We start from the raw sequence: 22952 nt of genomic DNA, 5'->3' as shown, positions 1-22952 counted from the left end.
CTGGAAGCTATTCCTCTTTAAAAGTATTATTACCACAGAACCCTTGATGCCACGATCAGACCTTCTCTCCCAGTTCAATGCCCAAGAGTATCTCCAGGCTCAAGCTGTCTGTCTCACCTACCAACGCATTCTTTAGCAGCACAGTTGAAGACCATACGGAGTGAAAAATTAACAATTGAGAAGACACCTGGTCTTAATTCTCCTTTGTTTTTTTGCATCTAACTTTTTGAAGAGATGACCATTTGGGGATGAATTTATTTAAGAAGTTCTCAGTGTCACACTTGAAGACTTACTACATTTTTTTCCTCTCAAACATTTTAAAACATAGAAAGGTCTTTTTTCAAGAGTCTGTTTTGCAGTCCTGTGATCTGGCATGTGCCCAGTATTTAGTGCTGAATTACAGCTCTGGGAAATAAATGAAACATCATTTCCAAAAAAAATTATAAGTTTCACTGCAGTTTACAGATGTATTGAGGGATAAATTCCAGCCTCTATGAGCTGGTCAAAGTCCATCCCAGACAAGAAACTCCAACACTATCTTATGCTTGCAGTGTAAAAAAAAAAAAAAAAAAAAAAAAAAGCAAAAATTCTTCTAGATCAGAAAACACTTGCAAAACAGCTCTGCATGATGTTGTTCAAGAAGCAAAAGAAACACGTTCTTTCTGTGCTGGGGGACAGGCAGGGCTACAGGCTGGACAGCCTCTACCCTAAGGATCACGAAGGTCTGACCTTTTCTGTCCATCCCCACTCAGTGTTACATATGAAGCCAACGCAGACCTAGATTTTACCTGCCTACTCATATCCTTTACACTGACAAGGCACATTCTTACAGTATTTAAAAATTGATATTACAATAATCATCTTGTTCTTCCCTTCTAATCTTATGTGGGTTGATTTAAGTTAACACTGGTCACATTATGCATATGAATAGGCACACAAGCAGGTGTCTCATGTTTATGTGCATGAAGAATTTACAGAAGTAATACAAAACAATTTGTTTTTACATTTTTGCTTTACAGACATGGAAGTAGATGATCCTTTTTATGAGTTATGGAGCTGACTCTCACAACCGGGGCCTTATGAAAATACACACATAAATTACCTCATTTGGTAAAAAATCTAATGTTTTTAGGACACAGCAACAGAGCTGTGAGATGGCATTGTGGTCACAGAGGGAGAAAGAAGTGAAGTCTCATACAGGAGCTACGTACAACCCTAAACACTTGAGCTAACATCACTTTTCTGACTTTGCAGTGAATTACAGAAAGGGAGATTACAACCTGAGTAGGTGTTTTGATACTAGAATAAGGTTAGCACTATCTTTCATTACCCAAACAGGGTGATGAAAAAAGGAACAAGGACGCTAATGAAGCTGATAGGAATGACCTTACAAGCTGCTGCCAAGTCAAAAAGATCATCTCTGTAATGCCCACACATTGCTAAAAATCACTACTTCCCTTGGTAACTGCCAACTGCGAATCAGAGAGACATCCTTATGTGCTCGGTTAATACTTCTGCACTCACACTTAAGCCTGACACTATGATTATTGGTTTAGACCCCCGTAATTCTCACATTTAGGCAGCATGAAAATTTTATCTAAACCAGTGGGTGCATCATTCACCTTCAAATCCTTCACTGATAGGAAGCAATGGCTGAGAGATACCGCACTGCTTTTTAGGAAGGCAGCAGAAAAATCGAAATCAGAAATAAAGAAATAGAAGAAAGATGGAAACCTAGATTCAGATTATATAAGACAGACTATTAGTTATTGAAATAAAGAAATAGAAGAAAGATGGAAACCTAGATTCAAATTATATAAGACAGACTATTAGTTATTTATTGAAGACAGTTTTCTCATTATCCTTTATCAAATCGCTAAAATATAATACCTTAAAAAAGGCCTATACATTTTGTCATTCTTTAGCTTTGCAGAAACAGGAGATGGTAATTATAGTTTAGGTGCAAAAGGAACTATTTTTTCAAAGGTTGTAATCTAGAGGCAAATACTGTCTGAAGCCGAAAATTAAATACTTTTTTTTTTTTTAAATCTGCTTTGCCATTGTGGGATGTCTACCTTTTAATAAACCCACTTGTGCGAAGACTCAACAAGATATCAAGACATGACTGGACAGGGTAGTAGATAATCTCATCTCCCTTTTCCATGAAAGGTTGGACCAGATGGTCTTTGAGGTCCCTTTCAACCTGGGCTGTTCTATAATTCTATGAACAGAAATGCCCATTTTTTATTAAATACCACAAGTTCTAGATTTAGAGACTTTCACAGAAGTTAGGTGTACTCAATACTTTTGTAAAACAAGGTCTTACAATGTCTCAAATTCAGAATTAAAATTAATACAGCTAGAATTAGCAACTAGCTTCAGAAATGTAGGTTCTAAGAAGATATGACCCAATTTCTAATGCAAAAATAGGCCCCAGAAGGGAAAGGTCATACCAACGAGCCACCCCTTCTCTCGGTAAAAAAGAAGACAGGGCCTGTAGAAGCATTAAAACTATGTTTCACCATTTTATTTTAATTTTAGGTGCGTTTGTTGTTTTTTTTTTTTACACACCACTTTCAATCATCTCTGTATTGTCTGGCATATACCAAGAGTTTGGGAAAGGAAATGAAAGATCTTTCCTCCACCTGAGCTCCAATAAAAGAAAGGTTGCTTCATCACTTGCTAGCTGTGATCTTAACCCTACAAAAGCAAAGGCTAATCATAATATACAAGATTCTGTATATAGAAAAGAAACATAAGCTGCTATCACTCACATATATTAACAAGAAACAAAAACTCTCTATAAAAAGGAACATAACTTTAAATTACCTCCCCCTTTTTTTAATTTAAGCAGCAACTCAATTTATTTCACTTGATCATCACAAATTTCTTTAGGAAAACAATCAACCAGCTAACACAAACCAACCAAAGAAACAGAACACCCACAACCTCAAAAGCCAAAGCCAAAAAATCACATCATTGTAGATGACTGAGCCAGCTCCTCTCAAAAGATTACCTGTTATTGCAGAATAGGTATTACAACTCACATTCCTAGCACTGATAATGCCTCTTAGGAAAATAAACAAACATCCTCCAACCTCTTTACAAGAAAGTGCTATTTTTTCCATATAATGCGTTATCTACTCCGCTTATTATGTACATCATATACACACACTCTTCCTCTGTCTCTCAGACCATTTAATTACAAAATAAGCTAATGAAGTCAGTATCATCTATTTTTTTCTTAGTTCATGATGCTTTTACAAGGAGCATAAAGGTCCTGTTTTTCAGGCAAAGATTCCAATTAATAAAGGTCCATAAAAGATAAACGTAGAAAGCACGACACAGGAATTTCTTCAGGTGCAGGGCTTGCAATAAGGCAACATGAACTTGTCAGTTCATTGGATGCTCCACACAATTAAAGTGGTATTTTCTAACCGTAGGGAGGACAAGGGAGAAGGGGAACACTGTAGTGACAACTCAGGCTGAGATACAACAAAACAGAGCATATACCTACAGCTTTTATGATGTATCTCTTCTTGTCAAGGGCTAGATAATTCAAAAGCATTATGGAACTCGCTTGTACTTTGGCAAAGGATGTTGTTGTATCCCATCAATCAATTAAATGTTAAAGAGATCTGTAATAGGACTATGAAGAATAGTTTGAATGAAGTATGCATGGAAATGTGTTGTGAAAGCACCAAAAGAAACAGCCAAAGAAGGAATAACAGATGTCACGTGTTGAAGGGCACCCCCCACACACCAGTTATCAACTGCACTTCTGCATGCCGTTTCTCAAGAGGTCTGGTTTTGTAAAATAAAGGACAAAATCAAATCATTAAGAGAAAGTGACAAGAAGATAAAGAACAGGATTAGAGCTATAAACCACTCAGACAAGGTGGCAGAAGGACAGAGGGGAAATCAGCAACACTGCCTACTGACTTACAGGGATGGTACAGAGTGAAAAGGCTAAGATTGCAATCACTGTCAACTCCTGAAGAGAACAATAGGTACAGTCAAAAACCACCATGTGATCTCCAATCAAGACAAAAACAGCAGATATGATGAGGACTTAATAGCTGGCATCTTTTACTCTTTCTGTCACCGTAAGTAATCCTGGGCCCATCACTTGGCCACACATCTTGGTGCTTCTGGGTACGTGAGAGTGAAATCAGTGAAAGAACGAGCGTGAGAAAGAAAAATGCGTTTTGTGAAAGCAGAATCACCTTCCCCTTCTATAGGGCTTGCACATTAGATTTTGTTACACTAGTTGCAAAAACTGGGATCACTTGTGGTCCCAGGCCAGGGCACTGAAGAAAGTCATAGGACGCTAAGCTCACAGCAGTAAGTTTAGCGCTGTCCTGCGCTGCACAAGCCAACATGCTTGGGGATGCCGAGTCGTATGATCCCATTCACAAACGCACGCTTTCTGCATCGTCTCATGTGAAAACATGCCACATGACCAAGTAACTATTCCTAAGCATCTTACACGCTGGGATTTTAATAATTAGGGAAATCTGTTCATAAACAGGAAAAAAAGAGTTGGGTATCACTCAAGTATAAACATCCCCATCATGCAAGTCTTTTTTCTTGCTGTCTTCTATAAAAAGAACCACTGGGAAAGGATAAAGCAACTTAATGTCCTAGAGCCAATAAAAGCCACCAGCTCTACTGTTATTACTGGTACTAATGCAGTAATTAATTGCCTTTTCTCACCCATGGTAGTCACCACTAGAAGAGCCCCATACAAGAATACCAAAACCAGGCAGAGTCCTTCCTCCGGTGGCAATGGGCCGAGATTTGTGATGCGTGCAGATCCAAGTCCTACCCCTGCTGTCGCCGTGAAATTCCATACGGTCATGGTGAACGACAGAGTGACAACCATGAAGCAGCTGTGGATTTGTTACAGTTCAGTCCCTGGTTAACAGCAATCTGAGAAACATTTCTGCTCACCCTTCCAGTTCATACTCTCCGCAGAAGGAACCATGCTTACAAACATAACATCACACACGCACTCCATGTTATTATTTAACTTTTTCCTGCTGTAAGCACCTACAGCGAATGGATGAATTCTCCATTGCATTTGACGGAACAGTAACGACTTTTAAGCAAACAGTAACACTGGCCCCAAAGAGCTTGAAAGCTGAAAGGCAAAACAAAGGGAGTCAATTTTCCAGATCTGAAAAGCAGTAGTATGCAAAATTGTGAAAGCATTGATAAATAAGGCATGTTATTATGTAAGTAGCCTTATACACTGTAAATACTTGATGCATGGTTAGTACTTTAACAGCATGCACATTAAGTATTACTGTTTGAAGTTTTAACTCAATAAATTACAGCTCCACTACTCTGCCTTTTTCAAGAGGGTTTTTTCCTTTGAAAAGTATTACAATGTAGGATAACGCAACATTTCATTAACATGCAAGTGTTGAAAATAATAATAAGGAGCCAACACAGTCACAGTTTGCAACACAGACAGACATTTTTATTTAATTTAAACAAAAAAAAATTTGGACAGGAAAAAAGAGCCTTAAGAGAAAAGAAGCAGACTATATTTGCTCTAATGGGAGGTAAAGAAATAGCAAAGGAACTTCTGACCTCAGGCACAGCCAAAAATAAAAGAAGTAATGCGGCTTCTTTCCTCACACAATTGCTGACTCTGTATTCACTTATTCCCATTACATATCATTCAGATATGCAAAGGAGCTGGTAATTTCTTCAGGGGAGATTTTTGCCACGTTATTTATTAGCTAGGAAATATTTCCTGACACATGCTGAATTTTTGAGAGACTTGCTCAGTTTTCACTCAGCCTTTTGATAATTACACAGCAACAGTCCCTATGAATACAAGTAATTTCTGTTTGCTTCTTATGCTGTGATTATTCCAGAGTTCTCTCGATAGCACTTTCCAAGTCATTTCAAATACTATTCATTTTTTAAAACTTCTACCTATTCACACTACTCGGGGTTTTTAAGCCTGTTTGTTTGTTTTGTCTTAGCCTCAAATAATGGTTAGATTTTTAACATCCATGAAAATGGCTGTGTAGTGATTAATGGTGTTGCATAAATCCTCTGTAAGCAGGAATTGTATGTGTTTCTTCACGCATTATACCTCAACTAGCATACCTCTGTCTAACCTTCAATATTCTCTGCTACTTCATTCCATAATAGAGAGATATACAGTTCCTAAAGTGACAAGGCTTTTTGAATCATTGCTTGTGAGCATCTAACCTGAGACATCCTAGTGGGAGGCCCTGCTTCTTCCACAAAGTAGAATTCAATATTCCATGAAAATCAGGCCCCTTTCAATGACTCTGTATGGGGGAGAAGGAAGCACATATTGGATGAGAATTTAAGTATGTTATGGTGCAGTACTAGTTCTTTTAAGGGTAGAAGGCAGCTTTCTGTTTCTAAATTAGCTAGATTAGGTCAACCTGGAACTGAGATTGTCTTGACATCTTTTAAGCCTCTTCCAGACCTGCTTATCTCATAGTCTTAAATACTAGATTCATAATGTTAAGTAGCTTTTCACAATTATCCAAAGTTCTGGTAATACATGGCATTTTTGTTGAATAGCAGCTCAGCTCTCTGGGAATGGAGAAGCACTGACAGACCAGAGCCATAATGATCCCATTCTAGCTGCCTTCACTGCGATAGGCATAGTTGCACCGTAGAAGAATACACTGGAACAGACCAGCATTATTTGTGACTCTTACACAGCGAGTTAAAGGATTAACTATTCCTCGTATCAGAGGTGAAATCTTTGGCAACAGTGGCACATAGCGGACCTCTTCAATGTTATAAAAATTATATGATGTCTCCCATTGTTTAGTGTTGGTAAGCTTTGATGAGTCTAAGAGTTTACTGTGTCTGCGTGCAATCCACCCACATGTAGCTCCTGCATTTCTTATTCAACCTTCAGTTCTGTCTAGTCTAAGCAAAGGAAGAAATTACATACTGTCTCACAGTGCTCACGGTGATGTTCAGCATTTGTATAATGCTGATGCAAGATGGTCATATGGTAACAATCCTAAAGCGCAGACTTAAAATTGTGTTGCAGTGGTGGCAAGAGCCCTAACATTAAATTTGGGAAATTCAGGAAATTCACATCTAATACTATCTATTGCAGTTATACATTACGGGGTTAACTTGCAAGATCCATATTTTTAGAAAGCTGGCTGCATCACATTTATCATGGACGTTAAAACTGCCCTAGCTAGTATCACAGAATTCTAGACAGTTATTTTTAATTTCTTCCAAATTCTTTTTCAAGTGGTGGGAATAATACAGGCAGTTGCTTCAACGTGCAGTACCACGTCTCCCATTATGCCAACTGCAGTGGGATCACCAGGCAGCCTTCTGCATTGAGCAGATGACACCTGCCATCCTCCTCCTTCTCTGCACAAGCTCTCTGTGCTGAGAAGCTGATGGTGCATTCTGCTGCTGGCAGCTTCTGGCAGAAATTGTCTGCTGCTTTGTGTGGGATAGCAGACAGGGCAACCATCGTGGAGATCCCAAAACACAGATAACACTTTTGTGGCTTCTTAAGTTAGATCGGTGTGATTAAAAAAAGGCTGGTAACTACATACAAATCTTTTTTGGCTGGCTCATTTCCAGCTCAGATCAGTAACTGCTGGAAGGCCGTTATTTTTTTTTTCTTCTCTTTTTAACAAAGCTTTCAAATAGTTAACTACCTCACATGAGCATTTTGACTATAGTATGCCTGTACATTCTGGGCAGCATCTTCCACTAACAAAAATCAGTGACTGTGGCTATACTAGCGTACATCAGAACTTCTTGTCCATCTTTACTGCAGGTTTCCTGTGCTTTATCCCTTTGCTCTTGCAAGTAGCAGTAATAAATGTTGTAGCCGTAACTCTCCTTGACAGCACCGTATTTAAGGTTGCACCCTTTCAAAATGTGTCTTGGAGAGATGATATATTAAACAAAGTACTTCTGGCACGGATGGAGCTGTCTGTCCTTCTTAGTCAAGGGAATAGAACAGCATTTGAAACATAAACCCCTCTGAACACAGGAAAACCCTGTTTCTGTATTCCATGATAAGACAGGGAGCATGAACCATGAAGTGCAAACTATGGGGCATGTTGTTGCATCATGAGCGTGTACTGAGTGGGGTTGATATCACAACATGCAAGAACACAGGCAGTATACCTTGTATTTAAAGTCTTTGCCCTGGAGAAATACCACACCATTTTAATAAATGATGCATCATCCATATGAGGTCCATAATCTCGTATTTTCAAATTGATCCAATCTGTCTCCTATGGCAACTTCTACCAACTCCTGTTCAAACTTTCAGTGGAAAAAGTGACTACCTCACAAACGTTGTCAACACAGTTCAGAGTGTTGGCCTTGGACCTGCAAAGAAAACTGTGCATGTGTTTTCTCCATCTCCTACGAAAGAGAAAAGACTCAGTATTAGCTATTGTCGATGCAGCTCTTTTCATCAGCTCTGAAAGAAGAGAGCAGAACTCCCCATGGATCATCAAAACAACCCTGCAAATATACTAGATCTGGCTCTACACAGCTATACTTTCCACCAATGCAACTACAGATTGAAACCAGTCCTTGAGAAAATGCTTTCTTACCACTGAGGCAATTCCATTGCTGTAGAAAAGCCAAGTTAAAGGGCGGGGAGGGGGTTTGGAACGGGGGAGAATGCTTGAGGGGGAGAAGACCTTGCTAAATTCAGATCATGTCACGTTTTACGCTAAAACCACGTTTGACATTTTACGTGGTTTTTACAACCATGTTGTAATACAGTGAAATTTGCATTTCTTTCATATGGATTGCAAACCTCAATAAAAAACTAGACTATTTTTTCCTCCACTGTTAACAAGGTTGTCAATTCTAGAACAAAAGTTGGAATAGGTACACCTACCCCAATATCTCTAGTGTTAGGTAGAAGGATAATGAGCTGGGTCTTTCCTTCAGAATCTTAGAACTGCAGCAGGTACCAGAATTTTATTTTCTTCATTTTCTACAATGTCTTATCAGTTCTGATACTAAGAAGCAACTTCTTTTAGAATAACATTACAATGAAGTGGGTCAAAATCCCAGGACAGGCCCACAGTTTTGATCTGCTGAAAGTACAAGAGACAAGCTGCTGATGCCTTGACCAGATTATCAGCATATAAATAACCCACCTAGAGTTCATGAGATGTGTTTGTTTCAGTCTTCAACAAAATAGAAAGAAGTATATGCACTCTCCAAGATCAAACATTTACTGAATAGAAATCATATGCCATAACTATTGATATGTGGCCACTAGAATGGCCAAGAGTCTATCTACATGAATAATTGCTGCAGTTGGCTCTCTGTCTAAAGAGCAGATCAAACAGGATACAAGATAGCGGCAATTATGTTGTAAAAACGTTTACATGGGTATTCAATCTGGAAAGATTGAAAAGCACAGCTTGCTTGGCACAGGTTTCCATAAGGTCCCAAAACCATGATGTTAGCAAGGCACAACTGCCAGAGGTGGGAAAATGGAAGCTCTCTCAGAGAAAAAGATAATTTTTCATCTTTTCATGATTTTTTTTTTCCAGTCAGAAAACATGGATTCATATTGATAAAATTCTTTGCAGGACAGGAAATTAATTCAGGATTGTAACTTACCTGGTAACAACTATTTCTACAGAACCTTCTAAAAGTAAATATAAATACGTATAATGTACACATGGAAATATATTAACCTTAATTTATTTTTAATACAGGTATTTTTGTCCACAATAGAACAGTTCTTTCTCACACCCCAATGCCAGGACACTCCTAGGCCATATTTCTGAGGAGGTTGGGATGGGTTGTGGGGTGGGAGCATCCTCCTTCAAAAGGAAAACATCTAAAAAGAGGGGAGGGGAAAAAAAAGAAAACCAGAAAACTTTCCTGACTCAAATATCACTCCACTGCTAACAGAAGGAGGAGAGGTGTAAAGCAGCCATCTTCAGCTCACTCCTGTGCTTGTCCCTTCCCACCCTGTCCTAATTAAAGATAGCTTTAATTTTAACCTGCTGTTCCACACCGCAGTCAGATTTGGGGCATGCAAATACAAAGACAAAATTGACATACGGTGGCATTAGCCTAAGCAGGAGGTACCTGGTGCCGTAGGTTAGAGCAACATTCCCCGAAAATCCCAGAGCTTCTCTTGTTGCAGCCAGATGAACAGCTGAAAGAGCAGCAGCTGCCGAAGAGTTATTTTGGGGATTAACAGAGATTGTTTACCGTATGTGGAGACCAGATAAATGACCATCCAACTGCCCTTTCAGTCACCTGGTTTCAAACCTGCCAGTATTACAGCTCATTACAGCAATTATCAGTTGCTACCACAGTAGCTTGAATATTGGTTAAGTCAAAAAGCCCCAATAAAGTAAGGTTCAGCAAAGCTAATGCACGCATAAAAAGCATCTGGATTCCTTTGAGATACTGCTGTACTTCAAAGGTGCTATATTAAAAGCCTTGGAAGAATGTCTGTGTAGTTGCTCTCTTCCCTCCACATGTATGTCCAGTCCTCTGCACTTGTGACACAAATATAAAGGCTTAAGTGGAGAATGAAAGGGCTGTGTCCTTAGCTTCTGAATCCTTCTTTCCACGTATTTCACACAATGGACTTACCTATAAAAGGGGTAAAATCCTCTACAGTCAATAGTATAATTCCCAGGATAGGAGCTAGGAGGAGGAAATCCATATTCTTATTACCCTTTTTTTTTAAAAAAAAAAAAAAGGGGGGATCAAGTAGGCTATTTGCATTTATCTGATCATTACTGAATTACATTCACATGCCTACAAAGTCTTAAGTTGCTGAGAAATCCAATAATATTATTTACATCTAATCAAAGTGGAACGATCAATGCCTGCTTAAAATCTCGTATTTCACAGCAAAAGTACTCAACACTTTGAAAAACAACCAAAAAACTGAAAAATCATACTGTTTTGCAAGAAAATTGATATACATGGTCTAGTGAGAGAATAGCTCTTTGTTGACAATTTCTGAGGCAATTTCATATCCATTGGATTTCCTCATTATGCTTCTAGTCTATCAGTAGATAAGAATTTAACCAGTTTAAGAGCACAAAAGAATAAGCATCAATATTAACAAGGAGAAAAATACTTTGTATATACAATTATACATATATAATTTTTTAATTAATCACCTCTCACATTACAACGTGAGCATGAGCTTGCCTCTGGCATCAGATGATATATGGTGTATATTTTTAAATATTCCTTCCAAATGAGTGTCATGATTAAAAAGTCTGGTTGCATAAACAATTAGGTCTCTCTGTAATCCAGAGGGTTTACAAGCTTAATATTGCAGTTCACAAAACCAATAAAAGATGAACTAGCAAAAATGAAGCCAATTTTAGCTATTTATAAAAACAGTAAAGAATTTAAAGGAATTCTCAGGGAAAAAAAATAAAGAATTGTGGTGGAGTAAGGTTCAACAAACAAACAGGCCAAAAATACTTCCAGAACACAAAACAGAAAACAGAACATAACACTCTTAGGAAAGTGTTACAATGTTCTCATCCTTCCTAGAAAAAACATGCCATGAGCAAAATACATACTGCTACCTTGTTAAAACTGAACTTCACCTGTGTTTTTAATTAGTTTTCCTAAAGAAACAAAGCTTGTGCAATTACCCTTTGTTGTTCCTAATAACTTCCGCATCTGTTGGGCAGCTTCTACCAAAATTGAAAGAACATCTTTCATACATTCTTGTACCATTTGAAATCAAGAACTATCAAGAGGGAGGAACATCTTATGCATGTCCCTACGGGGGGGTCTTGCCTGCTTCTGAAACTGTCTGTTGAAAGGGTTCGGTTAGCCACTTGTTTTTTAATTTTTGGGCCATCTACCCTATGATTTTAACAAGATCATACTAGGAAAGGTTTTGCACTGTACTTCTGGCGTTTGCACACACTTCTCAGGGTACGCAGATTAAATCGCGCTGTGAAGCAGGTAGCGAAGAACACTGAAAACAAAACGCGCGTGTCACTAATACACATTTTGTACAAATTCTTGCACACAGTGCAGAAAACCTAGACTGACTTTTCCAATTTCAGACGTCTGCAATCTTAGAAAAATTCATCTGAGGCTTTGTAAAGCCACTCATTGGAGAACTGCTACCCAAAACAAGGTCTAAAGGATCAGCTAAGCGGGATGTGAGAAGCTGGCAGCACTGCACTGAGAGAGTAAAGGTTATCCAAGTAACCTTCACTGTATTTGGCCAGTTTCCCAAAACACGTGAAGAGAGGGTTTGTTTGTTTTGTCCTTATGTGAAAATCTTCCATTTCCACCCAAATATTTCTTAAGACAATATACAAAAGTGAGATCTCCAGAAATGCCCAGTACCAGCCTAGCTTTCCTCTCACTGAAAAGGATGACAGTTTTGCCATTGACTTCGAGGAAAACAGAACAATAATGAGTGCTCTTAAAAATTATTGTTCAGAAAACAGCATTTTGCTCTCACTTTTCTTCTAAATGTGGTATTTGATTTCCAATCTTAAATTTTCAAATTGAAGTTTTCCATTAGAAACATGAAGTAAATAAATACATAGTTCAATGACTATTTCAAGCACTCCTATGGAGAAAAACACTTTTACTGTTTAATTGACCTTCTTCCTAGAGTCATGCATACAGAGCTGTCCATTAAATCAAAGAAAAGGGGCAGTATGAAAAACCACATAAGATCCACAATGGAATGCATGTATATACATTCTTTATATTTATACTTATATATTGTTTAATTTAACCCCTTCATAAAAAATAAAGCCTTCCAAAGAAAAAGTGGCCTGAGCCAAAGTCCACATCTTTTTGCCATGTATCAGCGAAGTCAACAGAAGAAAAACATAGATTTTAACCAAAGCTTCTGTTTTAGAGCTATCCATATTCAAGACTGATTGTCTTGCCTGCTTCTTAAAAGCAAGTGAATTTTTGAGGATTAATTTTCTGCAACAGCTGTTCTAGACTTACCTAAGACTACAGAACATGGATTCCTTCCCCTTGCAACATACATGTTGCCTCAAAAATGAAGCTTCAATTCCTCTGCTTACCCCCAAGCCCATCTTTTTTACCCTCCCCTGACTGCTGCTCTTTACATTTTCAAAGCAGTGTCATGCCCCATATAGAAGGGAAGCCTGAGGCAGAGATTATTTAGGATCATCAGTGAATCTATAGCACAGGTGGGATGAGAATTTAGGAGGAGAACAAGAATTATGTCCTGCAAACGGTGTACTAAACCACACCTATTTTCTTTACAGCCAAAAGGACTGTCATTACCAGCAACGTTAGTTACATGAATTCTATAGGCAAATATAGGAAGACTACCAGGAACTCTCCTGCTTGTTCAACTGTTTCACATCCAGCTCTGACCCAGTCAAAAGGATGAGGCCTACGTTTATTCACATTCTCTCTCTCTCCCCTTTCCTGTTTTCCTGATTCTGGCTGCAACCAGCACTTCAAAAAAAAAAAAAAAAAAATTACTCAAACTGGCCAAATCAGTACCAATCACTTGGTAATTTCAGTAAGTTCAAAACATGCAGGAAAAGAAGCATTTAGTTCCTGTTATAACTGGTTTCCAGTAATATGGGAAATATTTCCGACCTGCACAATCTACAAAACTCAAGTAACCAAAATTTATCTTAAATATTTTCATTTCCAAATAATCCAGAATTTAAAAAATAGGAACCTTTTAAATAGCATCCCATTATTTGGGAGCATAACGCAAATTAAAATTTTGTTTGTGTATGAGCACCTTCAACACCATCCATCCCACCTACTTAATCACAAAATAATGCACAGAAATGATACAGAAAAACATACACACTTCATATTCTGTAAATACAGTTTGCAGTCATATTAAATAAAACAAACACAACCTGTTTAAGTCTACTGTATTCACCCTTATGTCAATAAATGCTTTGACATTTTAAAATATACACACTACGCATAGTGTATTTTTAGGAGCAGGAAATATAATTCTAGAAGACATTAGGTATTCCACATATCATAAGCACATTTAAGAGAACATCAACAACTTGTCCACTTTGGGGGGAAAAAGAGAAAACAAACCTCCTGAGCCCAATTATCTCAAAATTTGTCTTCTTTCATTCCATTTTATCATTCAATTAGCTTAGAGAAAAATGGATAAGTTGGTTGAGATTCAGTCATCCAGAATGCTAAGACAGCACCTGATTCTTATCTTAGTTTTCACCAAATGCAGAGCAGATCCAGTGGAATCAGGCAAATCAGTGTTATATAGTAACAATGTAAGTAAGAAAAGATTCAGACCCTGACTATTTAATTCAGACTCGGGGAAAAAAGTAAGTCCTTTGTAAGTCTCCAGAGTCTTTCTAATTTGTGTTTTCCAATTGTCCAGGAATATCTGCAAGTCTGTCAGTCCTTTACTCCTATCGTCTGAAATAAGATTCAAAGAAGCTGCATACCTGAACGTCTCCAAAGAAATGCTTTTTGCCTGCAAATATCTAGCACAGACAAAAGAACAGCTCCACTTCTGTGTGGACTGAGATGGAGAGACATAATCAGAACTTGTCTCTCCTGCAACACACAGCTTTCTGCGTCACCTTTTCTCCTCACGAGACTTTGCAGAGCTGTGTTTTTTAAATTATTTGTGATAGGAAAAACATAGAGGCTTTCACCTTTTCTATTAGATATGATTGAGACCTGAAGTGACTGCAGATTTGTTTCCTCTGAAGGTCTTTAGCTTCATTTCTTGAGTAAAGGAATGTTTGTCTCTCTAGGTATTTCCCATTCATAACTTCTGGCTAATTTAATCTAAATTTGACAGAGCATCAGCAGTTTCAATAGATGAAATTCTTGCTCGTTTTGTGGAAATCAGCAACTAAGGAAGCACAGGATGAGGAACAAAGTGAGTGTTCCCAGTGAAGGAAGGTAATTACACCTCAATCTTTATCCAACACGTTAGCATGTGAATGGGTTTGCACTAGCCACCCTGTCTGTTGTTAATTCTCCAGCCAAGTAAGTAGGTGATATGAGAGAGATCTGAGAATGTTTTGTAGAAAGGTAAATTAGGATAACAGGATACATTTCAATAGAAAATCAGTCCTCATTAGTTCAGCTGTTTATGAAGCAACCTGTTTTACATTTAAATTCCATGCTCAGTGTGCTATTGAGCGCTGTGGTTAGCAGAACAAATAGTGTTTTGACATTAGAAGAGATTGAAAACTGATCCATTGAAAAAGAGGGAGAAATGTAGTCAGAAGTATGACAACTCTTTACTGATATAAAACCCAGAAGATCTGTAAAGAGGTATCAGACAGCAGTCTGAAAAGCAACTAGTTGAGAGGTGTCATTATGAAAGTAGAGATCTGAGCTTCCGCGCCATCCTGAATGAATGCCAAATCAGCGTGTCAGGAAGAAGGGATTCAAGAACTCTTTCAGTTCTGTTTACAGTTCAGGGTTTAAAACAGATTCCCTCATCCCTTCTCAGAAGATGACATCTTCCTTAAAAAAAATGATTTTAATCACATAAAATTAAGTAACCCAACTATCCAGATAATGCCCTAAACATCTACTTTTTACATCTCTAGCCAAGCAACATCGTAACTTGGTGACTGTAATTTTTCCTGTTACCAGGTCAAATGGGGAATAAAAAGATAAGAAACCTCCAGTTCTCCAAAAGCAGCAATGCTCGTCCATTCTAGGAAAACATGCAACCTTTCCAGGGAGTTCCCTGTAGTGGCAGTCTTCATAAAAGACCAGAAAATAGGATCTCAAATCTTTTAGAGAATAATTTGTTCATTTGATGGTAAGGATCAAATATTTAAACGTCTCGTAGTCCAACAAAGTATTTTGGGCACCATGTTTTAGACCTCAAGGATGGCACTGTACTTCCTTTCAACATACATAGGTCTTCCCAGTGCTGTGCCTATTCTCTCCACAATACATTCACAGAGAGCGGCATTCCGCTCCTCTACCTCTATTTCAATAACCAGACGAGCCAAAGCAGTACCTCCCCTCTGCTTATTTTCTAAATTACACTCACCTTTTCTAAACAGCTTATTTAGAGTTCTGGACGTATAGCATTGCAGGTAAGTATTTCACTACAGAAGCATAATGGTTTGGGTATTTCCCCATTTTGCAATAATACCTTTCCTGACCCTTTTTAAGATCACATTTGCTCTCCTTTAGGATTATATCACAGTCACAGTTCATAATCACCTTGCAGTTGACAGTCAGACCCCATTCTTTTTGTTCCTCAGTCATTTTCCAGCAATAGCATTTCCAACACATAAAAGAGAGTGTTACAATTGCATGTTATGGGCATGATCTTTCACTTCATACTGTGCATCTTACTTTTCTGTCCAGCGTTCCTGTCCACTATTGCAGTGCTCCACGTCATCAGCAACTTTCAGCTTTCTTGTTTTTCATGCCAACTTCTTTAATGAGAAATCTTTAAAATATTTTCAAATCTGATCTTTGAGGTACTCCAGCACTATTCTCCCTCCTACCCAGCATACTCTTCAGCTTCACTTATGATTCATTGCACCCATTTCTCTTGCCCACCTTCCATTACTTATTCTAAACTTCATTTTATCTTGACTAGTATTTCCCCATGTAACAGTGCATCACATGTTTTACTGAAATTCAGATAAATAAGGACTCTTGCCCCTTTCTAAAAAATGAGTTGTAATGTTAGACAGCAGGTTAGTGTAGTACAACCTCTCCCTGGTAAACTCATGACACATTTCATCTCATTTGCTGTTCACCTCCATGCCTGTAAGCATCCGCTCCCTCAAAGTATGTTCTAAACTGATGCACTGAGATCAAACTAACAAGTTTGTAGCCAGGCGGATGTCTCTGCCCCATTCTGAAAAAGAGACACCACGGGTACCCTTTTCCAGCCATATAAAACAACCTCCTATTTGATAAATTCTAAAAAAATCCTAACCAGTGGATTTACAATTTCATGTGCTGGTTACTTCAATATTCTGAGGTAGGGATTATCAGGTCTATTCAGTTTCAACACATTAAGCTCTTTGTGGTTTGCTTCCACCTCAGAAATGGTAATTACCATTTCTATATATACCCCTTCCCAAGAGCTATCCTGTCTTCCCTACACGCCCTACATTATCATCTTTACTGAAAACAACAGCAGAGCATTCATTTAGCTTTCGGGCCAGACGCAGATTACTTTTAATCACCACCCAATCATTTCTGTATGGTGTTTTCATTTTTCCTTTCTCATCCTCTCATTACTTTTAGAGTTACAGAGCTGTTTACTATGTGTTTTGACTTTCTTTAAAAAGAGATCTACTCTTCTGCACTGGTGACAAACTTGAGCGCTGAATGTGTCTTGAAGGATATTCTATAAATAGCAACAATCTCATTCACCAGTGGGAATCACTGAATTAATCCCCAAAAAAAGAAGAAAGTTTATGAACTTGTGAAACTGGCACACCCTTCAACCTGAAAACTGGGCTATGGAGATCTAGCAAAAATATGTGTAAGGAAGTAACAGAGGAGGTCCCTTCAGTAGCTATGGAGCTTTTAAATCCATTGTGTATTTTCATACATAAAACTGCATCTTCACACCACTGGCTTTTAACAGATTTTGTTCATTCTTTCATGGCAGTGAATATATGAGGAAAATACTAACATGAACGCGAATGATTCAGAAAGCAGCTGTGTTGCTGCAAGGTACGACTAAATAGGTTAATTCTCAACTGTGACGTATGCACAGGCTACCATGAGGCAGGTAGTTAACTTGTACCAACTGCTGAGAAACCACCAGTATACACGTTTGTATCCCATGCTAAAATGCAGCGGGTATGAAGTATTTCACCCCTCAGCTGAGAAAGCAATAAGCTCCCACACAGATAGTCTGTTACAGAGTCAGGGTAAGTGTATGGACAATCAACACAGGCACCTGGCAGATGGAATCTTGTTATCCATATTAACCTGCTTAAGTATCAGAATCCTCTAAATCTACAAGAAGGTTATTTCCCCCACGACCATTTAGGTATCCCTCCACTAGACACATACAAGTACTGCCTTCTTGTGCCGGGGAGCCCCAAACCGGGCACAGTTCTGTACATGTGGTCTCACAAACACTGAACAGAGGGAAATAACCATCTACCTCACCCTGCTGGCTACACTCTTGCTAATACAACCCAGTACGTAATTGGCCTTCTTTGCTTCAAGGGCAAACTGTTCACTGATGTTCCATTTGTCATCAAGCAGGGCCCCCAGGTCTTTTTCAGCAAAGCTACTTTCTACCCAGTCTGCCCCCAGCCTGTACTTACTGCGTGGGTTAATTCCACCCCTGGTGTAAGACTTCGTATTTGCCTTTCATTCTTCCCTTCTTGATTTCTTTCTTGTTTTGAGTTCTTTCTTATTTCCTGTTCCGCATCCAGATTGTGAGCCACAGGTAAATATGGTCGGAATCCAGAATCTCCAAGACAGAGGTTGAGGTGTGACCCTCTCCTCCTTTCTCAGCTTTGTAATCAAGGAATTCTTAGTCACAACATGACTATTCTACACACACACACAAAAAAATGAATACCGTGTAACATAACTTCTTTCAAACTCTTCAGCTATCAGCACACTGCCCCTTAGACTACTTTTATCAATCTTACTTTTCCCCTTCAGAAAAACTCTCAGGTTCTATTTCAAGATCTTGAAATGCTGTTCAGAGAGAAAGAAGAAAGAAAACCCTGTGTCCATCTAATAGCAGTCGTCTTGTCATTGTGTCTCAGCCATTCTTATTTCTTTAATTTCCCTTTATCTCCTAGATGACGACTAGTAATTTGGCCTACTGTCAGGAAGTGGGGAAAAAATCGGTCCCTTATCTCAGAATGCAATTGTAGATTGCTACTAGTGCTGAAATTTGCTCCTGCTTTTTGTTTTAAAATCAGATAGCTACATTACCTTGATTTCATAGCTAATGGGGGTGGGAGGTGTCCTATTTCTGAACATGTGCTATTTACAGAACAGTCTCATGTCAGTGCTAAAACACAGGAGTGAGTCATCTGTATCCTGTACATGAAAAACTAAAATGATTGCTTCAGTACTTATAAACCCCTTGACCAGCTTTCCTATTCTAGCAACACGCCAAGAGCAGCACTGCTATGCATTGCTTGGGTAAGGAGCGAACCTGAATTTTCAATTTTCACCCTAACAGGCATGCCATATGTAGAGCATTAACTTAAACTGGGGCAAAGAAGATTTACATAATAGCTTTATACACTAATCGTATAGTCTTTGGACCTCTACAGTTGGCAAATAAAAAAAAATGGTGCCCTATTTATCAGGATAATTACCCAGGGGATCCTGCAACACAAGAGAAAACCTATATAAAATCAGTATAACATAACTTTTTTCCCCGGGTCCCAAAATATTTTTCACAGTCTAGAAGGCACAATTATGGAAAATTCTTATGTCTTTCACACTGTCATCCAAATACCCTGTAGCAGACACCCCAGGCATATGTGGACTAATTTGAAGCAGTTCAAAGAAGGTAACTGGAAGAATGGATGTACTGTCTACAGGCTTAAGTTTGCTTGTTTAAGATTACTTGTTTGGGGAGGAGAAGTACTGTCAGTGAGGGATACAGCAGTGCTAATATAACCCAAATTTAGTGAACCAGGTCGAAAACAGTGCAAAATCCCCAGTAAATACTCATCAAAATTATTCTAAACAATGCTGTAATCACCAAGACTTACAGACTTTATTTATTTATTTATCTTTAAATTGATTTGCGGGTTACGCAAGATGAGGCAACTGCAGCATCGGCTGAAGAAAAAAGCCTGCAGTATGCTAATCACACCCAGCTTTGCCAAGCCACCTCTGTCCTGATCTGCAATAACTCTTCATTTCAGTTACAGATCTCCCCGAAAAGGGGTCCTCAGTTATGCCAGACAGCATAGCAGATTAGAGTTGAGAAAAGAGGTCCAACAGGACAAGAACACCTAACTCTTTCACTTGGAGCCTCTCCTGAAGTTGAATATTGCTGTATTGATCCCTTCCCAAAGACACTTACAGCATTAAAGGCAAAAGCTAAAATTTAACAGGATCCTATTACTGTTTACTAAGCACAATCAACTTACATGACACTTGGCAAACCACTGAAAGAGGTGACCTCTGTCCAAGCAAACTTAAAATATCCAATGAATTAGGTATTCAGTACAGTACAGGCAGTGAAACTGATAGATTTTAGTTTAATATATGCAATATTATTCTTTTCTTTCATGCACATGTTGATAGGGTTGCAGAGGATGTGTGTTTTAAGGAGGAATTCAGTCAAGAAAAACAGGTTACTGCTTGCATATATGTATAAAGCAAGAACAGCTTTCTCATGCATTAGGAGAGAAAATCTAAGCACAAGGGTCAGCATGAAAAAAGAGGATAATAAGCAAGAAGAACCTATAATAAGGCTGCAATGCAGGGAGGGAGAGAAGAAGGGAGACTAAAGGTACAGGCAAAGACTATTGCCAGCATCTTGGCATACTGCTGTCAAACGTCTTGATGACTGTTGGGTAGCTCTGAGCATGGAGGACAATTAACTCAATAATCAAGGTACTTCAGCACACACAGAGTTGTTCTTTTTACCTCAGCAGGACTATTTATGGATTTAAAGTTAAGCATAAAATAAATGATATAGGAACGAGGTGGAAACCAATCAGAAGACATCAGAAGTGATTCTTCAACTGAGACAACACATCCCCCCACTGGCACCCATCGAAATACAAAGTAGGAGGCTGTTCAAAAGTCTTGCAGGAACTGCCTCCAGCGTAAAGCCAAGCTGGTTATTCTTTATTCAGGTAAAGACCGTCCTTCCCTTTTCTACATCACTATTGCTTTCAGATTAGATTCTGTAAAGTGTGGCTTGCACTAATCATAACTTAAATTTGCACGATCCGATTTCTGTAGCTATACATCCAGATCACAGCTATGAGACTCCTTCGCCCCAGCTGTGAGCTGTCAGTGGGAAAGCTGTGACTGCAACACCCAAGATGTGGACTGTGAGAAGCATGCCACCGTTTAATTCCCATCACTTCTTATACAGTGTTGCTGCGGTGGCAGGTCTTGCTCCAAGCAGCTGCCCACATACAAGAGAGTCATTTGGCTTTCAAGCCCCAAGAGTCACTGTCCATCTTCCCTGAGGAAAAGGTGGGAGGATGAATGGAAGAATACAGGCCAAGTCTGGCCCATGAACTGCCATTTGCATCTGCTTTAAATCACATAAACCAGACTCACAGATGAGACGGAAATTTTACCACTGAGCACATCTAGCATACTTCTCCTGCCTGCCTGCTGATGTTGGAAAACAAAGTTCTAGATAACCAAACCTCTGCTTATTTTAAAGAGCATTTAACCACACAGGACAGGTTGCATGAGCAGGATGTTCACCCTAAGGGGATTTTCTTTCTCACCCTTTTGGATTTTCTTTTCCAGATCTCACTGTCCAACGTTTGCTGGAAAGCTCACTTTTGTTCTAAAATTGTTGGTGTACAACCTACTGAGCAGACGCTTTCTGAGCTTGTTTGTGCAACAATCATGCTCTTAAACAAGGTTAAATTCAGCTCTTAAATCCAGTACTTTGACAATCTTGAGCTGGAGGAGACTACTGACTGGATTTGGGTGGCCTGTACCTATGCTTCATGGAATGAAAGGGAAAAAAAAAGACATTTAACCCCAAATGGATACTTCTAATATGTTCTGTATTTATTTTTTGTTTAGAAATTAATGACATTTCTCATGCAAACTATTCAGGTAACAAAGTGCTACTTACTAGAAGGCACAGAAGTGAAGTCCTTCAAAGCACAGAAACAGAAATTAAAGCTTAATGAAAGCCAACAGAACATGTGAAAACTTATTTTCCCTTTTTTCATTATTTTATTATACCCCTTCTTTCCAAATTTGGTTACATACACAGACCTCAACAAGCACTAAATTCATGCCAATGTCTGCCATCTCTTTGTTACCCACACAGAAAAGATGAAAATGTATTCTACTTTCTACTCTGCTTTTTTACTGTGGAAAAAAGTGTGTTTTTATTAAGACTCACATAGCATCACAGAACCATAGAACAGTCCAGGTTGGAAGGGACCTCAAAAAATCATCTCATCCAAACTTCGGTGGGAAAGGGAGCCTAGATGAGATTATCTAGCACCCTGTCCAGTCACAACTCATAACTAAAACAGTCATGTAACTGAAACATTTTAAGAACTGTCACCCAGTAAGAAGCAATGAAGAAAACATGGTTTCCTGAAAATGTACGAGTAAATGAAAACAGGGAGCAATATTTAAAATGTTCTCCTTCCCTCATTATCTTATGCATTACTGATAATGCTATAATGGATTCAATAGTATTTACAAACCAAATTGATCAGAGACTTTATAAACTAGTACAGCATAAACTTAAATATCACAACATATTACTAGATAATTGACAGTAACAAGAAATCCCTGTGACTAGCTTTTTGGTTAAAAATCAATCCCCATTATAAAAGAATTCGGATAATGTGCTAAATGTGGATAAAATATGCTATATTGACTATCCTCATTAAAAACACAAACAGTAACAGTAGTAATTGGCTGGATGGTTTCAAACAAATTAAGAGCATACCAGAAAATCCCCTGAAGGGAAAGTAGGGCTCCTGGATCTGGAATCTAGCAGGGAAACTCAATCCATAAGAGAAAGTCAAACTGCTTTCTCTTGCTAAATGCAGTATGACAGAATTGGTGATAAGTAAGTAAGCTCTGTTTTGCAAATTATCGAATGCAAAGCGAAGTACTGTGAGCATGTCCTGCAGTGGTTTACATCCCACTTCACTGACTATGTTGATTACCATTTTATGAGTACAGACAAGTCCTTTGCTTGTCCACAATTTTTTTCCCCAGAATAATTCTGCTTCTCACTCCAAGATATAACTGAGCTCCTAGTTGCT

The 22952-nt window shown here is 38.6% G+C and overlaps 1 protein-coding gene across 2 annotated transcripts in view; it reads right to left on the bottom strand.

Annotated features, from left to right (window-relative positions):
* The window catches only part of LARGE1 (LARGE xylosyl- and glucuronyltransferase 1), a 286503-nt gene that overhangs the window by 218788 nt on the left and 44763 nt on the right, over window positions 1-22952 (bottom strand). Inside the window, exon 1 of one of the 2 annotated variants that reach the window (XM_069807360.1) lies at window positions 10117-10134. The exons of the other annotated variant lie outside the window; for it this stretch is intronic. The gene's annotated coding sequence lies outside the window, so the exon portion shown is untranslated. Of the gene's footprint in view, window positions 1-10116; window positions 10135-22952 lie in introns of those variants that run through there. 2 annotated transcript variants of the gene reach the window in all.

The sequence above is a fragment of the Haliaeetus albicilla genome, chromosome 19 (genome assembly GCF_947461875.1).
Source record: "Haliaeetus albicilla chromosome 19, bHalAlb1.1, whole genome shotgun sequence".
NCBI classification, from domain to species: domain Eukaryota; kingdom Metazoa; phylum Chordata; class Aves; order Accipitriformes; family Accipitridae; genus Haliaeetus; species Haliaeetus albicilla.
Note: the sequence above shows the minus strand (reverse complement) of the source record. Positions and strands in the feature narration are given on the sequence as shown.